Source organism: Mandrillus leucophaeus, unplaced genomic scaffold (assembly GCF_000951045.1).
Source record: "Mandrillus leucophaeus isolate KB7577 unplaced genomic scaffold, Mleu.le_1.0 Scaffold636, whole genome shotgun sequence".
NCBI classification, from domain to species: domain Eukaryota; kingdom Metazoa; phylum Chordata; class Mammalia; order Primates; family Cercopithecidae; genus Mandrillus; species Mandrillus leucophaeus.
The window spans coordinates 796390-811500 of NW_012106875.1; the positions used below are offsets into that span (position 1 = coordinate 796390).

The 15111-nt window shown below is 38.1% G+C and overlaps 1 pseudogene; it reads left to right on the forward strand.

The window, feature by feature from the left end:
* Nucleotides 1-674: 674 nt before the first annotated feature.
* Nucleotides 675-15111, forward strand: part of LOC105554250 — a 27764-nt pseudogene continuing 13327 nt past the window's right edge.

The window sequence follows — 15111 nt, forward strand, 5'->3', positions numbered from 1 at the left end:
TTTCACATGTGCTGAAGACTGACTGTTCTCTTAGAAGGCGCACACTTTTTCTGGCTCAGTTCACTGATATTGGTCTCTTTTTGTTGGTCTACATCAAGCCAGGTGTAGCACCACTTGATGGAATCTCAGTAGAGTTGTGCTGTGGTTTGAATGTGTCCCTCAATGATCATGTGTTGACAACTGAATCCACAATGCAACAGTATTGGGAGGCGGGGCCCTAATAAGAGGTGATTAGGTCATGGGCGGTGTGCCCTCATGGATGGATTAATGTCATCATCTCTCAGGTGTAGTTCAGTTTTCTCGAGAGTGGGGTTCTTATAAAAGTGAGTGTGGCCCCCTCTTACTCTCTTGCCTTCTTGCCTTTGCTATGGGATGATGCAGCAAGTAGACTTTCACCAGATGCAGGCCACATGACCTTGGACTTCACAGCCTCCAGAGCTGTAAGAAATAAATCATTGTTCTTTAAAAATCACCTGGTCTATGGTATTCTGTTATAGTAACATAAGATGGACTAAGACGAGTTGGAAGAGGGAGGAGATAGTTGAGGGCAAGCAATCTTAGTAGCTAAGCCAGCTCTTCACTGAGATTTCCAGCAATGCCCCAATGCATCTTCCAGTCCATTCTTCTCTGAACTTCTCTGCAGGGCTTCCACTCCCATCACTCTTTCATCCAACATGCCTCCTTTGGGGCGTGCTGCCACCACAGGGGAAAGCCAGGGCCTGTATCTTTTCAGTGCTTTTGGATTCCTGCTACTGCTAGAGTCACCTCCAATGCTTGTTGTCCTCTACTGCATTGAAAGTGATAAAATGTGATTTTATTATTTTTCTTAGCAGAAGCATCTTGGCACAGAGATGGGATTAGACATAGAACGGTGATGAGTTCGACAATAAATTGTAAGGGAATTTTGAAGTTATAGAAAGTAGTCAAATCCTAGGGAATAAAAACTTACCTGTCTAATTAGGTTGAAATGTTAATTGTACTTACCAAATACAACACTAGGGTTTATTATAGTTAGTAGCCGTCTTGGTTAACTGATCGATTGTCATGGTATCACAGTGCTTGTTTCAAGTAGCCCTTATTTTTACAAGGTGAGATTTCATCACACTAATTACAGTGGCATGCAATTTAAAACATTTCAATCATCTATTTCTGGAATTTTTTGCGTAATATTTTTGGACCGTGATTGACCTTGGGTAACTGAAACTGTAGAAAGCAAAACCACCAAGGTGGTACTACTGTATCTGTGATTTTTATAAATTAACAAAGAAAACATGTGAAAGATGATGGAGAAAAACATAAAAATGAGATACAGTTAAGAAAAAGGAAAACAAGAATGCTTAAATTTGGGAGAGCAGGCAGAAAATCAAAAATTAAAGAAGGAATTTGTGGAATATGCAACAAGTTACAAAATCATCACCTTTTTTTTTTTTTTTTTTTGTACATCCCAAAGATTAAAGATTGATGCATCAGTGCTACGACTGTCAGGGAGTGATCCGGTGCCAGAATTGTTTCGCATAATGTTGTATCCCTGAGTACTTGAAAGTCCCCAGAGTATGCAGATTCTGCTCATCATGGCTCTGTCTTGCTTGTTACGCTGTTTGTAACTCTAGTCTTGTTATTTTGTATTTATTTATTTACACACGCTGAGGTACATTAGTCAGTAAATTATTTCCCTGTACTCCAATTTTGTCACAGTTATTTTAAATTAAGTTCTGCTCCCTAAATTTGTCCCCATCCTCTTAGGTGTGTTTTGTTTTTTTTTTCACATTTGCACCCTTCATCATTTTTACTGGTTGCTTCCATTCTAGCATTGGAAATACAGAAAAATAGTGAACCAAAATGGTCTTCATATTTTAATCCCCATGGAGCCTCACTTGTCACTGCTCTTCACCTTCAAATGCTTCCTTTCTCCAAGCCATTTGTCACTGGACTCACTCTCCTATGTTGCGAATAGTGCTTGTTGATCTTGGAGATTAATCTTTGGTGGGTGATGTATTTTTGAAAACTCACTGAAGTTCAGGTACTGTAATTTATGACTGTGGTTTACTTCAGTTAGATAAGAGATATTAGTCCTTCATAAAAATGTCAGCATATTTGTGCTGCAAATTTGTCTGAACAAAATTATTTTTCTATTAAGCATCTGTTGCTTTTCCATGTTGACTCCATTTTGGTCTGCAGCATCTCAGGGCATTTATTCTTTCTACTGTTCATTATTTATCCTGGGGCAATAAATAGTAATGGATATAATGCAAGAAAGAACCTCATCTACGATACTATTTATTGCATATATATGTATATATATTACTGTATATATATGCATATATAGTATTGGATCTATATTTTCCATAATTATATATACATAATGTTATTTTACATAATTATATATCCAATACTATCTATTACATATAGTACTTATATGTAAAATATACTATTCATTTGTAGTATATGGTAGTACAGTAGTATAGTGTTGATATATAAAAGTATAGTAAATACAAAGTATAGTGAATAAAATATAAAGTACAGTATTAGATTTTATATATAGAGACAGACTGTATCTTTTATAAATATATATATATGTATGTGTGTGTATATATATATATATATATTTTTTTTTTGAGATGAAGTCTCTGTCACCCAGGCTGCAGGCTGGAGTGCAGTGGCGCGATCTCCGCTCACTGCAAGCTCCGCCTCCCAGGTTCACGCCATTCTCCTGACTCAGCCTCCCTAGTAGCTGGGATTACAGGCGCCCGCCACCACATCCGGCTAATTTTTTGTATTTTTAGTAGAGACAGGGTTTCACCATGTTAGCCAGGATGGTCTCGATCTCCTGACCTCGTGATCCACCCGCCTCGGCTTCCCAAAGTGCTAGGATTACAGGCGTGAGGCACCATGCCCGGCCTTATATTCTTTTTTGGTTCAAAATCCCTAAGTTAGAAGGTAAAAATCTGGATTCTAGTTTTTGTTCAATAATTTATTTGTTGTTCAACATTGGGCAAATTCCTTGCCCTCACTCTACCTCACTTTCCTAATCGGTGAAATGGGCTTAATATCAACTGCCAATCCTCTTGCATAGTATTTTTACAATGAAAATACCAGGTGTATGGGAAAAGAATTTGAAAGTTTAAATGGCGTATACAAATAGTGTAATAGTATTGTCACAGGCTAGCAGAGTAACTAGTACAGATATTAGGCATAAGTATTACATGAATTGCTTATATATTCTAGTTACTATTGCTTTTTATAGATTTATAGAGACAAAGGGAATTTGATACTAATGTTAGTCCACAGTATACTTGCTGGGACTTACATTAGTGCAAGTCCCAGTAAGGTTCCCATTCCTGATTAGTGACAAATTTGGAGTAGGATTTAAGACTTCACTCCTGACCTGGCTATTAAAAGCATACTTTGTAGACCAGTTCTTTTCATTGGTGTGCATACACTGTGGAATATGTTTAGCTTTACTAACAATCACTACCAATTTTAATGCCCCTCAGTGGGAGAAGCAAAAACTTTTTTGCCCTTACATTGATTCTGGGTGAACAGACTGTGGAGAAAGAAAAATCACTCTATTTATCTAACTTGAACTTTTAAAGTTATCAAAATGTTTTCTTGAGGTTTAAGCTTCATTTCTTGGAATATCCAACCTTCTCCCTTTCCAGATATCCTCATACCTTCAAGTCTGAAATCCTCCACCGAATTTTTGCTGATGTTTATTTAGGGTTGAAGTACAAATTATGTTCTCCTGACCTTCTCTGCCTCCTGAGTTCTGGCTTCTCCAGGTGGAGCTTTGCTTCTACAAAACCCCAACTTGACACTCATTTACCAAAATAAATCTGTTGCCAAACACTCATCAGGGTGATAGACTTTACTGGAGACTTTTTTTTTTTTTGTTGAGGGGACTGCTTAAAGTAAAGGGTTAATTGCACAGCTTGCAGGATTTTGCAATTTTGCTACCCACCTTTTTTTTTTTTTTTTTTTTTTACCATGTTCCACTTCTTTTATTGTGTATATCTCAGATGATCTCAAGAATTCTGAAAGCTTTTCTCCGCAATTTTCAGGGTCATTTAGTTCTCCCATAAGGAAACTTGGCAAAACCCAGCAGCGCCACAGTTTTAAAGTACAAAATAGGCTCATTTCATCAAGCTATTTTTAATACGGTTTCTAGGATAAATTCTGATGTCACTTTTTGTAAGTAACATTTCTGCGTTTCAACTCATAAGCCTTGCTTTTCCGTAATTATACTAATGCGAGTTTTCTTAAGCTTTATGGGCCAAGTTGATCACTTAAGTCTTTATTTTGTCAGTAACAGAATACGCAGAATGGACTGTATTAAATAGCAAAACTGAAAGGTTAATTTAACCTAGTAGCTTACCAATGTCTAACAGTGATACTTTTTCATACGTGAGTGATCCCTCTTAAAATGGTGGGTACCAACGTTTGCCAAGGCTACATATTTCTTGTCTATACTTAAAGAGTATGTCTCTCCCACAGCTTTAACATTAACACTGTTAATCTTATGCTAACTTATGCTACATGCCTATTTCTGAATCAACTATGATCAAGTGTGTAAGATTAAGCTGATTGATTTAGGTCAATAAATGCCCATTATTAGATTGGAGCATGAAGTCAATTGCATCCAAACCATATAGCTTAGCATGGCAGACATTTGTTCCCCAATGAAACATCTTCAGGCCGGGGTTGAGTATTGTTGGTTATAAACCTGATTCATCTTTCACCTTTCCTAGAATGTGATAAATGTTGTTGCTGCTCACTGTATACTGGCATCTGTCTATCATCTAGGTAAAAATGAGGCTTGTAATTCATAGCCAGCTGTGGTTGGTTGAGACCTTTCTCATGACTAGTTCTGCCCAATAATTATTTTCTTTGACCAGGTACTGTTAATGGAAGTGATGTGTGTCATGACTGGGCTAGACCACATAAATGTCAATGCCAGACTCTTAGGAGTTATATATTTTTTCCTCCTGTCTCAGCATCAGGCATAGATCCCGGTAGTAACCAGGATCTCAGAGTAAGAGCAATGAAAAAATATTGAGCATAGCTCCCCACTGACCTATGATGGACATGGAGAATGGATAAACAATAAAATATACTTTTAAGCCACTAAGAGTTGGGAATTGGCTGTTATAACATTGGCCTGTCCTAGCCTACATATAATACAGATACCCCTTGACTTAAAATGGGGTTATCTTCTGACAAACCAATCATAAGTTGAAAATGTCATACATCTAAAATGCATTTAATATACCTCACTATGGAACATCATAGTTAAGACCAGTCTACCTTACATGTGCTCAACACATTTACCTAAGCATACAGTTGGGTAAAGTCACATAATACAAAGTCTGTTTTATAATAAAGTGCTGAATATCTCATGTAATTTATTAAATATTATAGTGGAAGTGTAACACAAAATGCACCATATCATGGTGCTGGGTACTTGAAATACGGTTTAGAGTAAGTGTGTATCACTTTTGCACCACTGTAAGGTTAAAAACATCCTACATCAAATCATTGTTAAGCCAGGTACCATTTGTAATAGAGGTTTGGCCTGGCACATTGCCACCTAGAGAACCAGGGGCTACATTTTCCAATCGACTCTTACAACCCTGTGACTGTGTTTTGGCCAACAGAATGAAAAAGGATTTTAACTATGCAACTTCCGTATGACTTGTTTGCAAGGATACCTATTCTTCTGGGCTTGTGCTTTCTCCTCAACGCTGGCTGGAAATGGCAATGTCTGTAGTAACCCTGAAAGCTTCATGTTGAGGATGGCAACCCACAACTTTGGTGCATGGGTGACTTAATTGATCCAAGGCAGCCTACTAGGTCAGTGCTTTATATGAGAAATATATAACTTTTCTTTTCTTTTTTTTTTTTTTTTAAAGGCGGGGCCTTGCTCTGTTACCCAGCCTGGAGTGTAGTGGTGTGATCATGGCTCACTGCAACCTTGACCTTCTGGACTCAAGCAATTCTCCTGCCTCAGCCTCCAAAGTAGATGAGACTCAAGGTACAGAGCATCAAGTCTGCCTAACTGGGGAAAAAAAAAAAATTGTAGAGAAGGAGTCTCACTATGTTGCCTAGTCAGGTCTTTAACCCCTGAGCTCAAGTGATCCTCCCATCCCAACCTAAAATTTCTGTATTCTTTAAGACCCTGCATCTCTGGGTCTTTATTGAAATAGTCCATTATTTAGCCCCAAAAATACAACAACCTGAACATATAATCAGCAATGATTTATAGATACATTTATATTGTATTCATACCTCAGGGATTATAGAATAAGCAGAAAATGTGACCTTTACTTTTATTATGTAGTTCATTCATTCATGTGTATATTCTATGAATATTACAAAATTACTACAACATGGATGGATGATATTTAGTGTGAAGAGAGATAATAAAATTAACAATGCAGGGTACTTCCCATGGAAGTGCTTACCATTTAGCAGGAAAAGGTAAAACATGTAAATAGTTTTAGAGAAAACTATGAAGCAGAGTAGAGTCAATACATCATGATGTGGTGCATTTTGAAGGCAGTCAGACACAAAGTGAGATAATGATTTTTGATTATATCTGCTAATTATATGATGTTGGGCAAAAGACTAATATGCACAATGATGACTAGTAGGATTGATATAGTTATTAATCATGTAAGTTGCCTAGAAAAGTTTACGGCAAATAGTAGGCACTCAATTGAGGTAGCTATTATTAGTCGTAATCCGAAGATGTTTGCATAAGTAATGACATTTCAGATAAAGGATACAATTATAAGAGGTAGCAAAATTAGAGAAAATTTTGTAGAGGTAATTGGAAGAACACTAAAATTTGAAATCAATAAAAGATTTTTCCCAAAAGGGAAACAGTTGATTTCAGACAGAGTTAAACAGACATGTAGGAGAACAGGTTGAAGTGTACCTAGGATAAATGGGGTGTGGATGGGATTGGATAATGTGCAGCAGAAAAGATAGAGAAGGATGGAGGTGTATCTTCACTCTTCTCTCATTGCCTGCATACAGCAGAGCCAAGGATTGATCCCATTTTGGGAAATCTTGAAAGATATAATTCAGGGGTGACTTTTTGGAAAAAGAATCCAGGAGTACAAATACAAATTGAGGCAGGTAAGGAAATGGTAAACAGGAGGTAGGTAATCCATTGAATCCCTTTTCCGGGACAGCAATATGTTCCTGGGAGAGAAAGCAAATGGCATCATCAATTTTTATTGTAAACTCACTAATGACATATCTCTTGGCAAACAAACCAGTGGTATTTGCTAGCAGGAGAGAAACTGTCTTCTGATTGTTTTTCCCAAGCATAAATGTATAAACTTCCTTCTCTAGGATTTCATGAGCTCAAAAAACATGACAGTTATCTTTTCTTTTTTTTTTTTTTTTGAGACAGAGTCTCGCTCTGTCGCCCAGGCTGGATTGCAGTGGCGCCATCTCGTAGGGATGGGGTTTCACTTTGTTAGCCAGGATGGTCTCCATCTCCTGACCTCCTAATCCGCCTGCCTCAGCCTCTGAAAGTGCCAGGATTACAATTACAGGCGTGAGCCACCACACCCAACCAGTTATACTTTTATGGGGAAATTCCAGAGAAAATTTCTCGTTATCTGTGTAACTATCGGAATATAAAAAATGTTGTAATGACCAGAGTGCCTCCTTCTGTGCATTGTAAGGAATGTGACTGCATGTATCATTGGGAGAGCACTTCTGTTGATACAGGACCAGTACACATCTGGGGAACTACATTGGAGACCCTAATACTTTACGTGTTTTTCTGAGACTTGTGATTACTTGGATTCCTTAAATTATTAGTAAAGCTCCTCTAGGGAAATTCAAAGCTTTTCTCTCTGACGAATCAAGTCTAAGTCTGTTGAAATGAATTGACAATTACAATTGTATTAATGTATGTAAGCATGGGGGAGTGCGGGAAAGAGATTACCCAGTAACTCAGTGAAGTACAGATGCTTACATACTCTTCCTCATGGGGTGGGGGAATGAGAAATGTAGGCAATTCTTTTGAGGGGTAGTAAGTGGTTATTAGGGAGAATGACTGGACCTCAGAGACAGAAATAAACTTGATAATGAATGGGATTTCAGAGGGGATGGAATGCAATTGTGTTCTCTTCGGCAGATCTAGTCTTACGGTAGATAACAGAATATCAAAGTGGAGCCTCTTCTAGCATTTGCTGAATTTCAAGAGCCTTTAATTTAAAATAACCAGCAAACCAGGGGACTAATTTTGGGGTAAAATTCCCTGGGCTCTTGTATTTGATACTGGGTAAGATCTCTAATTTGTGTGTCTGATGTCACAACATGCTCTTTCATTTTCTTTCTGATCGGTGCATTGAGTAGGGTTGCATTTTAGATCCATAAATCACAATAGCTCAGATATTGTTGTTATTTTGGCAAGGAAAAGAAGAAATGGGGGAAACTATGCAGGCTTGTTGCTGTGTTTTCTGCCTATTAGCCTTTGTATGGAAAGGTGAAAATTCAAGGCGTAGTTACTGGAATGAGTCTTATCAGTGGAATTTGTAGGAAATCGATATATCTGGGGAAAATGGCTAAGTGGATAGACAGGAGTCACAGGAAAAATGGCAAATTAAATAAAAGTTCTCTTCTCTGGCCATTGTTAAAAGCCCTTATGAAAGTGAGACTTCTATGAGAGGAGGAGGTGACAGGTGGAAACCTCAGCGAGACTACATTTTCTAGTTCTGAATAGCTTATCATGCCTCTTTGACAACTAGGAAAGATATTACTTTCACTAGCAAAATAACTCAATTATTGCCCCTGGTTACTCACAAAATTATAAACACAGCTAGAGACCAGGTGCAGGTAACGATGGAATCTCAAAAGGATGCTTTCTGTTTAAGCATTAGGACACTGAAAAGCAAAATGTTAGAAAAGCCTGGGGAACAATTATTGACATGTTACTGCAGAAATAGCAATCAGGGAAATATGCTGATGATGATGTATATTGCTGAATGGAAGTGATTATTTGTGCTGATGACTGATCCCCAAGTGGCTGCAACTACTTATGAGCAAAGGCCTCTGGATGATCTGACATCTAATAAGCTGCAGTGAGTAAAGGCATGGGAGGTTTCCCAGTCTCTTTTAACTCTTAAAGGGCAGTGGTACTTTTGCTTGATCTATACTCTCTGAAGAAATTTATTCCCTTAATTAAAGGCTAAGCCATGAAAAAAGATAAGATGAACTGAGAGGCCAAGATCTCCATGCTTCATCTCTGCAAGAGATCTTAGACTTCATGCAATGATTAGGTTAAGATGGGGGACACGGGGTGTAAACAAAACTTTCTTAGGATTGTTAGCTATGGAATTTTAGCCCAGTGTGAAGTACATGGGAAAGTCATTTTTCTCAGTAACATAGCTTATGAATGTTAGCCCAGCGTAAAGTGGTAAGGAGGGTAATTTTGCTCTGAATGGCATGGAGGTGAACCTGAGAGGGGTCCCGGTGCTGCTCAGGCAACCACGGTAAGGGCAGAGTGATGAATTGGAAAGTGATTGCATAAGCATGGTCCCCCTGCCTTTTTATGAATGTGAGCTTGGGAGGGGTACTTTGTGCAAATAGGGAATGCTACCCTTTACAAGGAGGATATCTGCTAAATCTTTCTCATGTAGTTTTAATTGGCTGTGATAAACAAAAATCTTTAGATCCAAGACTTCCTTAGTAATGAACATGAAACAATAAATAATTCCGGGAGGGAAACAAGAAATTGTTGCTCTCATTAAGAAATGGTTGAGATGGGAGTTTCGATTCCTTTATTGTCCTTTTACTTGTCCAGTGTGGCCAGTAATTACAGGTAGCAGTGTTTAGAGGTGAATACTAGACTATCAAGGATTAGACAAGTTGATTCCTCTGATTGATCCAGCCGTACTCTACACAGTGGAGACTCTCCAGGAAGTGCAATAGGCCAGCAAGGACTGGTATGATGTTACCTTCTTGGCAGACACATTTTTTTTCCATATCAGATTTGGAGTCCAGCCACATACAGTTTGCAATCTTGTGGAATGCACATTGGCCTTACGTGCACTGTTTTAACATGGAGAAATACGAATTCTCAGGCATATGGCTGCAATCCAATAAGGTAGGACTTCAACTTGAAATCCATTAGAGCAAGTGAGAGCACAGCACTGCACTGAGGGCATGATTATCACTGATTATCACTCAGAGGGAGAAGCGCTGGAAGACAAATGGAGGCTGGCTGGCATTTCCAGTTAAAATTGAAATGTCTGTGAAATTCCTGGAAATTGTGAGGACTGAGGCAACCAAGGCCATCCCCCTAACTGACAAATACATTTTCACGGGCTCTGCTGAGAGAAAAGACACGTGGACACTAGCAGGGCTATTCAAGTACTGATAACAATTCTCTTCCTTTTCTGGAAATCCTGATGGATGCTCAACGCAAAGGCACTAGAAAACAGTAAAATATGTAGAGGATCATGAGCAGAAATAAACATGCAGAGGTTTACAGAGGATGGTGGTGCAGGCAGCCCCACTTTGTCCTTATAATCCGCGGCTGAACATACGTAGATCAAAGCCTTTGGCAGAACTCAAATAAGGCCAAGACATCTTGGGTTTTGAGTTTCTAAGCTGTCTGAAGCATCTGTTCATTACAGGCTGTTAGAAAGCAATTGTTAGCTTGTTAGGAGGCAGTGGTGAAAATTACCCTCACAAGAGAAGTCTGAGTTGAGAAATACCAACCACGTCTTGGGTAATGTCAGAGCCATTTGAATAGGGATGGAGAAGCCAGCAAAATTCAATTATTAAATGGAAGCATATTGAAAAGTGTGGTAAGGGGGGAAGTTCAGGAGGCATTGGTCACATATACAAGGAGGTTGGCTCTATGCAGCCCTGGTAGTAAATATACCTGAAGTCTGTGGATTTACTGAAAAATGTCACAAACACACATTAATGTCACATACACATTAACTCTGTATGTCTAATGGGATGTGTCAGAACTGAAGTGGCTCCCTCTGCAAGTGATGGGACTGCACGCTTTGCTTAGAAGTGTCATATGTTAACTTGGACCCAAATGTAACAAGAAAGTCCCTGGGCACAACTTAATGGAAGGTCCTGGCATTCCCCCTGCTTCATCTCTCTCTCATAACTTCTTACTTATTTGAAATGATTAGTGATATAAGGTATCAGAATTATAGAAGTCTGACCTGATTGTGTGATTGTATGTTACCTCAATTACGAAAGAAAAGCTTTTCCTTTAAAAAAAAAAAAAGTCTTAGTATATTCTGTCATAAACGAAGTAGTTTAAAAAGAACAGAAATGTATTTCTCATAATTCTAGATGCTGGGAAGTCCAAGATTAAAGCGTCAGCAGATTTGCTGTCTTGTGAGGACCCACTTACTCACAGACAGTGCCTTCTAGCTATGTCCTCATGTGGTCAAATGGTCAAGACAGCTCCCTGGGACCTCTCTTAGAAGGGTGCTAATCTCATTCATGAGGGCTCCACCCTCAAGACCTAATCACTTCCTAAATGACCCACCTCCTAACATCATCTCTTTGGAGGTTAGGATTTCAACATATAAATATTGGGGGAACATGAACTTTCAGCAAAAGATAATCACAAGACATTCCAAATCTGAAAATCAATGAAAATCAAGAAAAATGATACAATACCTTTGTTACTTGATACCAGACACATCTCTATGACACTTTCCTTTCCCTGCATGTTTTGGCTGCATCCTCTTTAATTGCTCTTCACATTATAATCTTGAAGAATCATTTGTACAGTGAGAGTAGAAAGATAATTCTGTCTTTAGCATTATTTTTGGTGTCTTTTTTGTTGTTTTTGTTGATTGTTTAGACTAGGGGCCCATAAGAAAGAATATTTTGCTTAGAGTTTTACATTTCTGAGGAATGTAAAAATTATTCACAAAGTGTTTCTCGGTTTTCAAACCTTGTTTCTTCCCCACTACGTTTATATTTTGGTTGGCAGTAATGTAGGACATCTACATGTCATCTGGTCCTGCCCTCCTGTTGTGACAACAGGAGAGTCAGCACAATGGGTGGTAGAAGTATTCCTAGGAGTCATTTCTACGCTCAGTGGCTAGCAATAACTCAACTACGCATGATACTGTCAACTGCACAAGCGTACCCCCACTAAGCACAAACTGAATATCCTGTCAGTTTGCCTTTCCTTGAACTGGAATTTCCCAAAACCCCTAAAAAAAGAAAGTAGAGGTAGAAAGCACAGCAATGATAACTATGTCGAAAAAGAAAAAAAATTGTGCCAATTTTGTATGTGATGTGTGAGCACAGTGCTAGGGCCCTTTCCGGGGTCTTGGAGGAAACCCATGCATGTGAGGGACTATATTAACCTTCAAAAACTTCATAGTAATTCTGCCTCTGAGTGGGGCCAGATTGTGAAAAGATTTAACTCATCAGGGAAAGCTGGGTTTCATGGAGTCAGCATCTAAAATATGCAAGGAACATTATGATGATCAGATAGTTTAGGTATTTAAAGAAATGTTTGAGCCAAAGATGTGTGATATGGATAAATGTGTTAAAATGACCAACTCAGTACTCATCAAATTATCTTGCTATTCTATCAAATCTCTTCAGAGAAAAATATCCCATCTTGGCAAGGCTTTCCTAGTAATGGGTTACTGGGGGATAGAAAAGTTATGTTGAAGAAGTAGGATCAGTTTCACTAGGGCTAAATACATTAGCAATGCATTAAATCATGTTCTGGCTACATCAAATGGTTATCATGTTCCTAAAGCACCACTGAGGGGATTCTAGCTCAATCTTTCAAGAGTATCAGACATTTCAGACTTCAAATCCAGTGCCCTCACTGTGACTGATTTTGTATCCTGTCAAACAAGTCACCTACCATGAACAGGCTTCTCCATTTGAAAATTGGGGTGTGTTCAAAACATGGTCAACATTTTTGTTCTTTGTCAGTGGTGGTCAGGAAAAGAACACGCCTCTGGCTGCCGAAACTGAAAGAGTCTTGCTGCAATGGAAGAACCAGCCCTAGAAATTAGTCTGCCTAATGATTTAAGACAGAGAAATTTGTACTGAATAAGAAACGGAAACTCGGAGGCCTTAGTGGAATGCCTACCCCTTGAAATTGGAGACTTGGCCAGAACAGAGATCCTTACTCCATCTATTTCTCCACTCAGTGACCCTAGTTTAGGTGTGGACCAGGACGAATCTAGGTTGAGTTGATGAATCTTCCCTATTCTGAGTCATAGACCTGTCCATTTGATTTCCAGTTATGCCTTTCCATTGTATATCGGACATTTCAAATTTACATCTGCCTCTGAACCCCAGATTTTCTTTACTAATCAAAGGCTCTAAAATCTGCTCCCCAATTTATTGTTCCCACATCAGTAAATTCTCCTACCTCCGATTGAATACCTAGTTTTGTGAGCACCCTCCCCTCTGCCTCAGTCTTACTGTAACTCTCTTATTGTTCATGTGTTTACCATAGTAACCTCCTCACGGGCTTCAAACCTTCATTTCAAAATATAAGCAGAATAATCTTGAAAAAGCAAAACAGAAGAAAGAAAATTGAACTCTGTTAGTCACCAACTTAAACTTATTTAATGGTTTCCCCCAGCCATCAGTAAGACATCCAATTTTCACAGTAGTCTCCAGGGATTCCTATGTTCTGGCCCTTGCCAATTTTTTCCAGCTTTACTGTCATCCTTGCACCATTCCTGTGATCCCAAAAGACTTGTAATTTGCTCTTCTGCCTCCATGCCTTTGCATAGCATTTTGTGGCCTGGAATGTTCTCTCCCAACTTCTCTGCTCCAAGACTAACAATAAGTCATTCTTAAACATATCTCTTCTTTGTGTTTTGGATTAAAGTGTCTTATGCTCTAAGTATTTGAAAAAAATTATTTAATATAATCTTACGCTAGAATAAAATTATGTGTTTGTCTATAAGAATAGAAACTATCTTATTAATTTTGTATTCCTAGTACCCAGATCACTCTTGAAATATAAGGTATTTAAAAGATATATGTATATTCAATAAATGAGTCAACATAGGCTGCAAATAATACAGAAAACCACTCAGCCACTAAGAGATGCCATTTAAAAGAATCAGATATTCGTAAAGAGAGTAAAGCTTACTGAAAAAATCCTATAAACTCAGCATAAAATATGATTGTTACCAACTAATGACACAAAAGATAATCATGTTAAATATTAAATATCTTTCCATTTGATTTTTTTAACTGACTGTAGACAAATACTGTGTTATATTCATCTAGGAATGTTTGGAACTCTAAGTCCAAACTGATTATATGAGTGTGTTACATCAGAGGAAACCAAAGTAGGTGGAATCCATAAGTGAGAATCTGTATAACCCTTACACACAGGGTCTCTGTTAGGGCAGAGCCAAAAAAAAAAAAAAAATGGAATGAAGGATATGCATTTGAGACACATTTGGAACTGGTGCCCATTTGGTCATGCAAGAGGGTAAACAGTTTACTAAAATGGTCAGTACCTACAGGAGAAGACAATGCCAGGGCTCAGAATTACAATCATGCACCCTTATTTGAGATTATATGTTTCACAGTGGTTGCAGTCTCCTTTATAAAATCTCTAAAAATGACACTCTACTTGATGGCAATTGAACTTTAAAAATGTTATTAATCAAAACCTCCTCTGCATTTAGTACTGTTTTAAAATGTCATTTTAATTTTGTATTGTCATAAATAATTAGAAACATAACAGTAGTATGTAAAGGTGTGCAAGATGCGTTGGATCAGTTTATTGACAATATTTGGTGCTCACATGAATTCATGGGTCTCTTGCAGTGCCTACAGGGATATGTGCATTACAGATGGGAAAAATACTTCCTTCTTTCAAATAATCATGTTGGATGCCCTTGAGACAAGTACTATTAGTTCACTTCTTTTTTTATTTTTTGTTTTTTGTTTTTTTGTTTTACTTCTCGTTTTTAAATTTCTTTTTTCGTTTTATTTATTTTATTATGCTGTAAGTTCTAGGGTACATATGCATAACATGCAGGTTTATTACATATGTATACTTGTGCCATGTTGGTGTGCTGCACCCATCAACTTGTCAGCACCCATCAACTC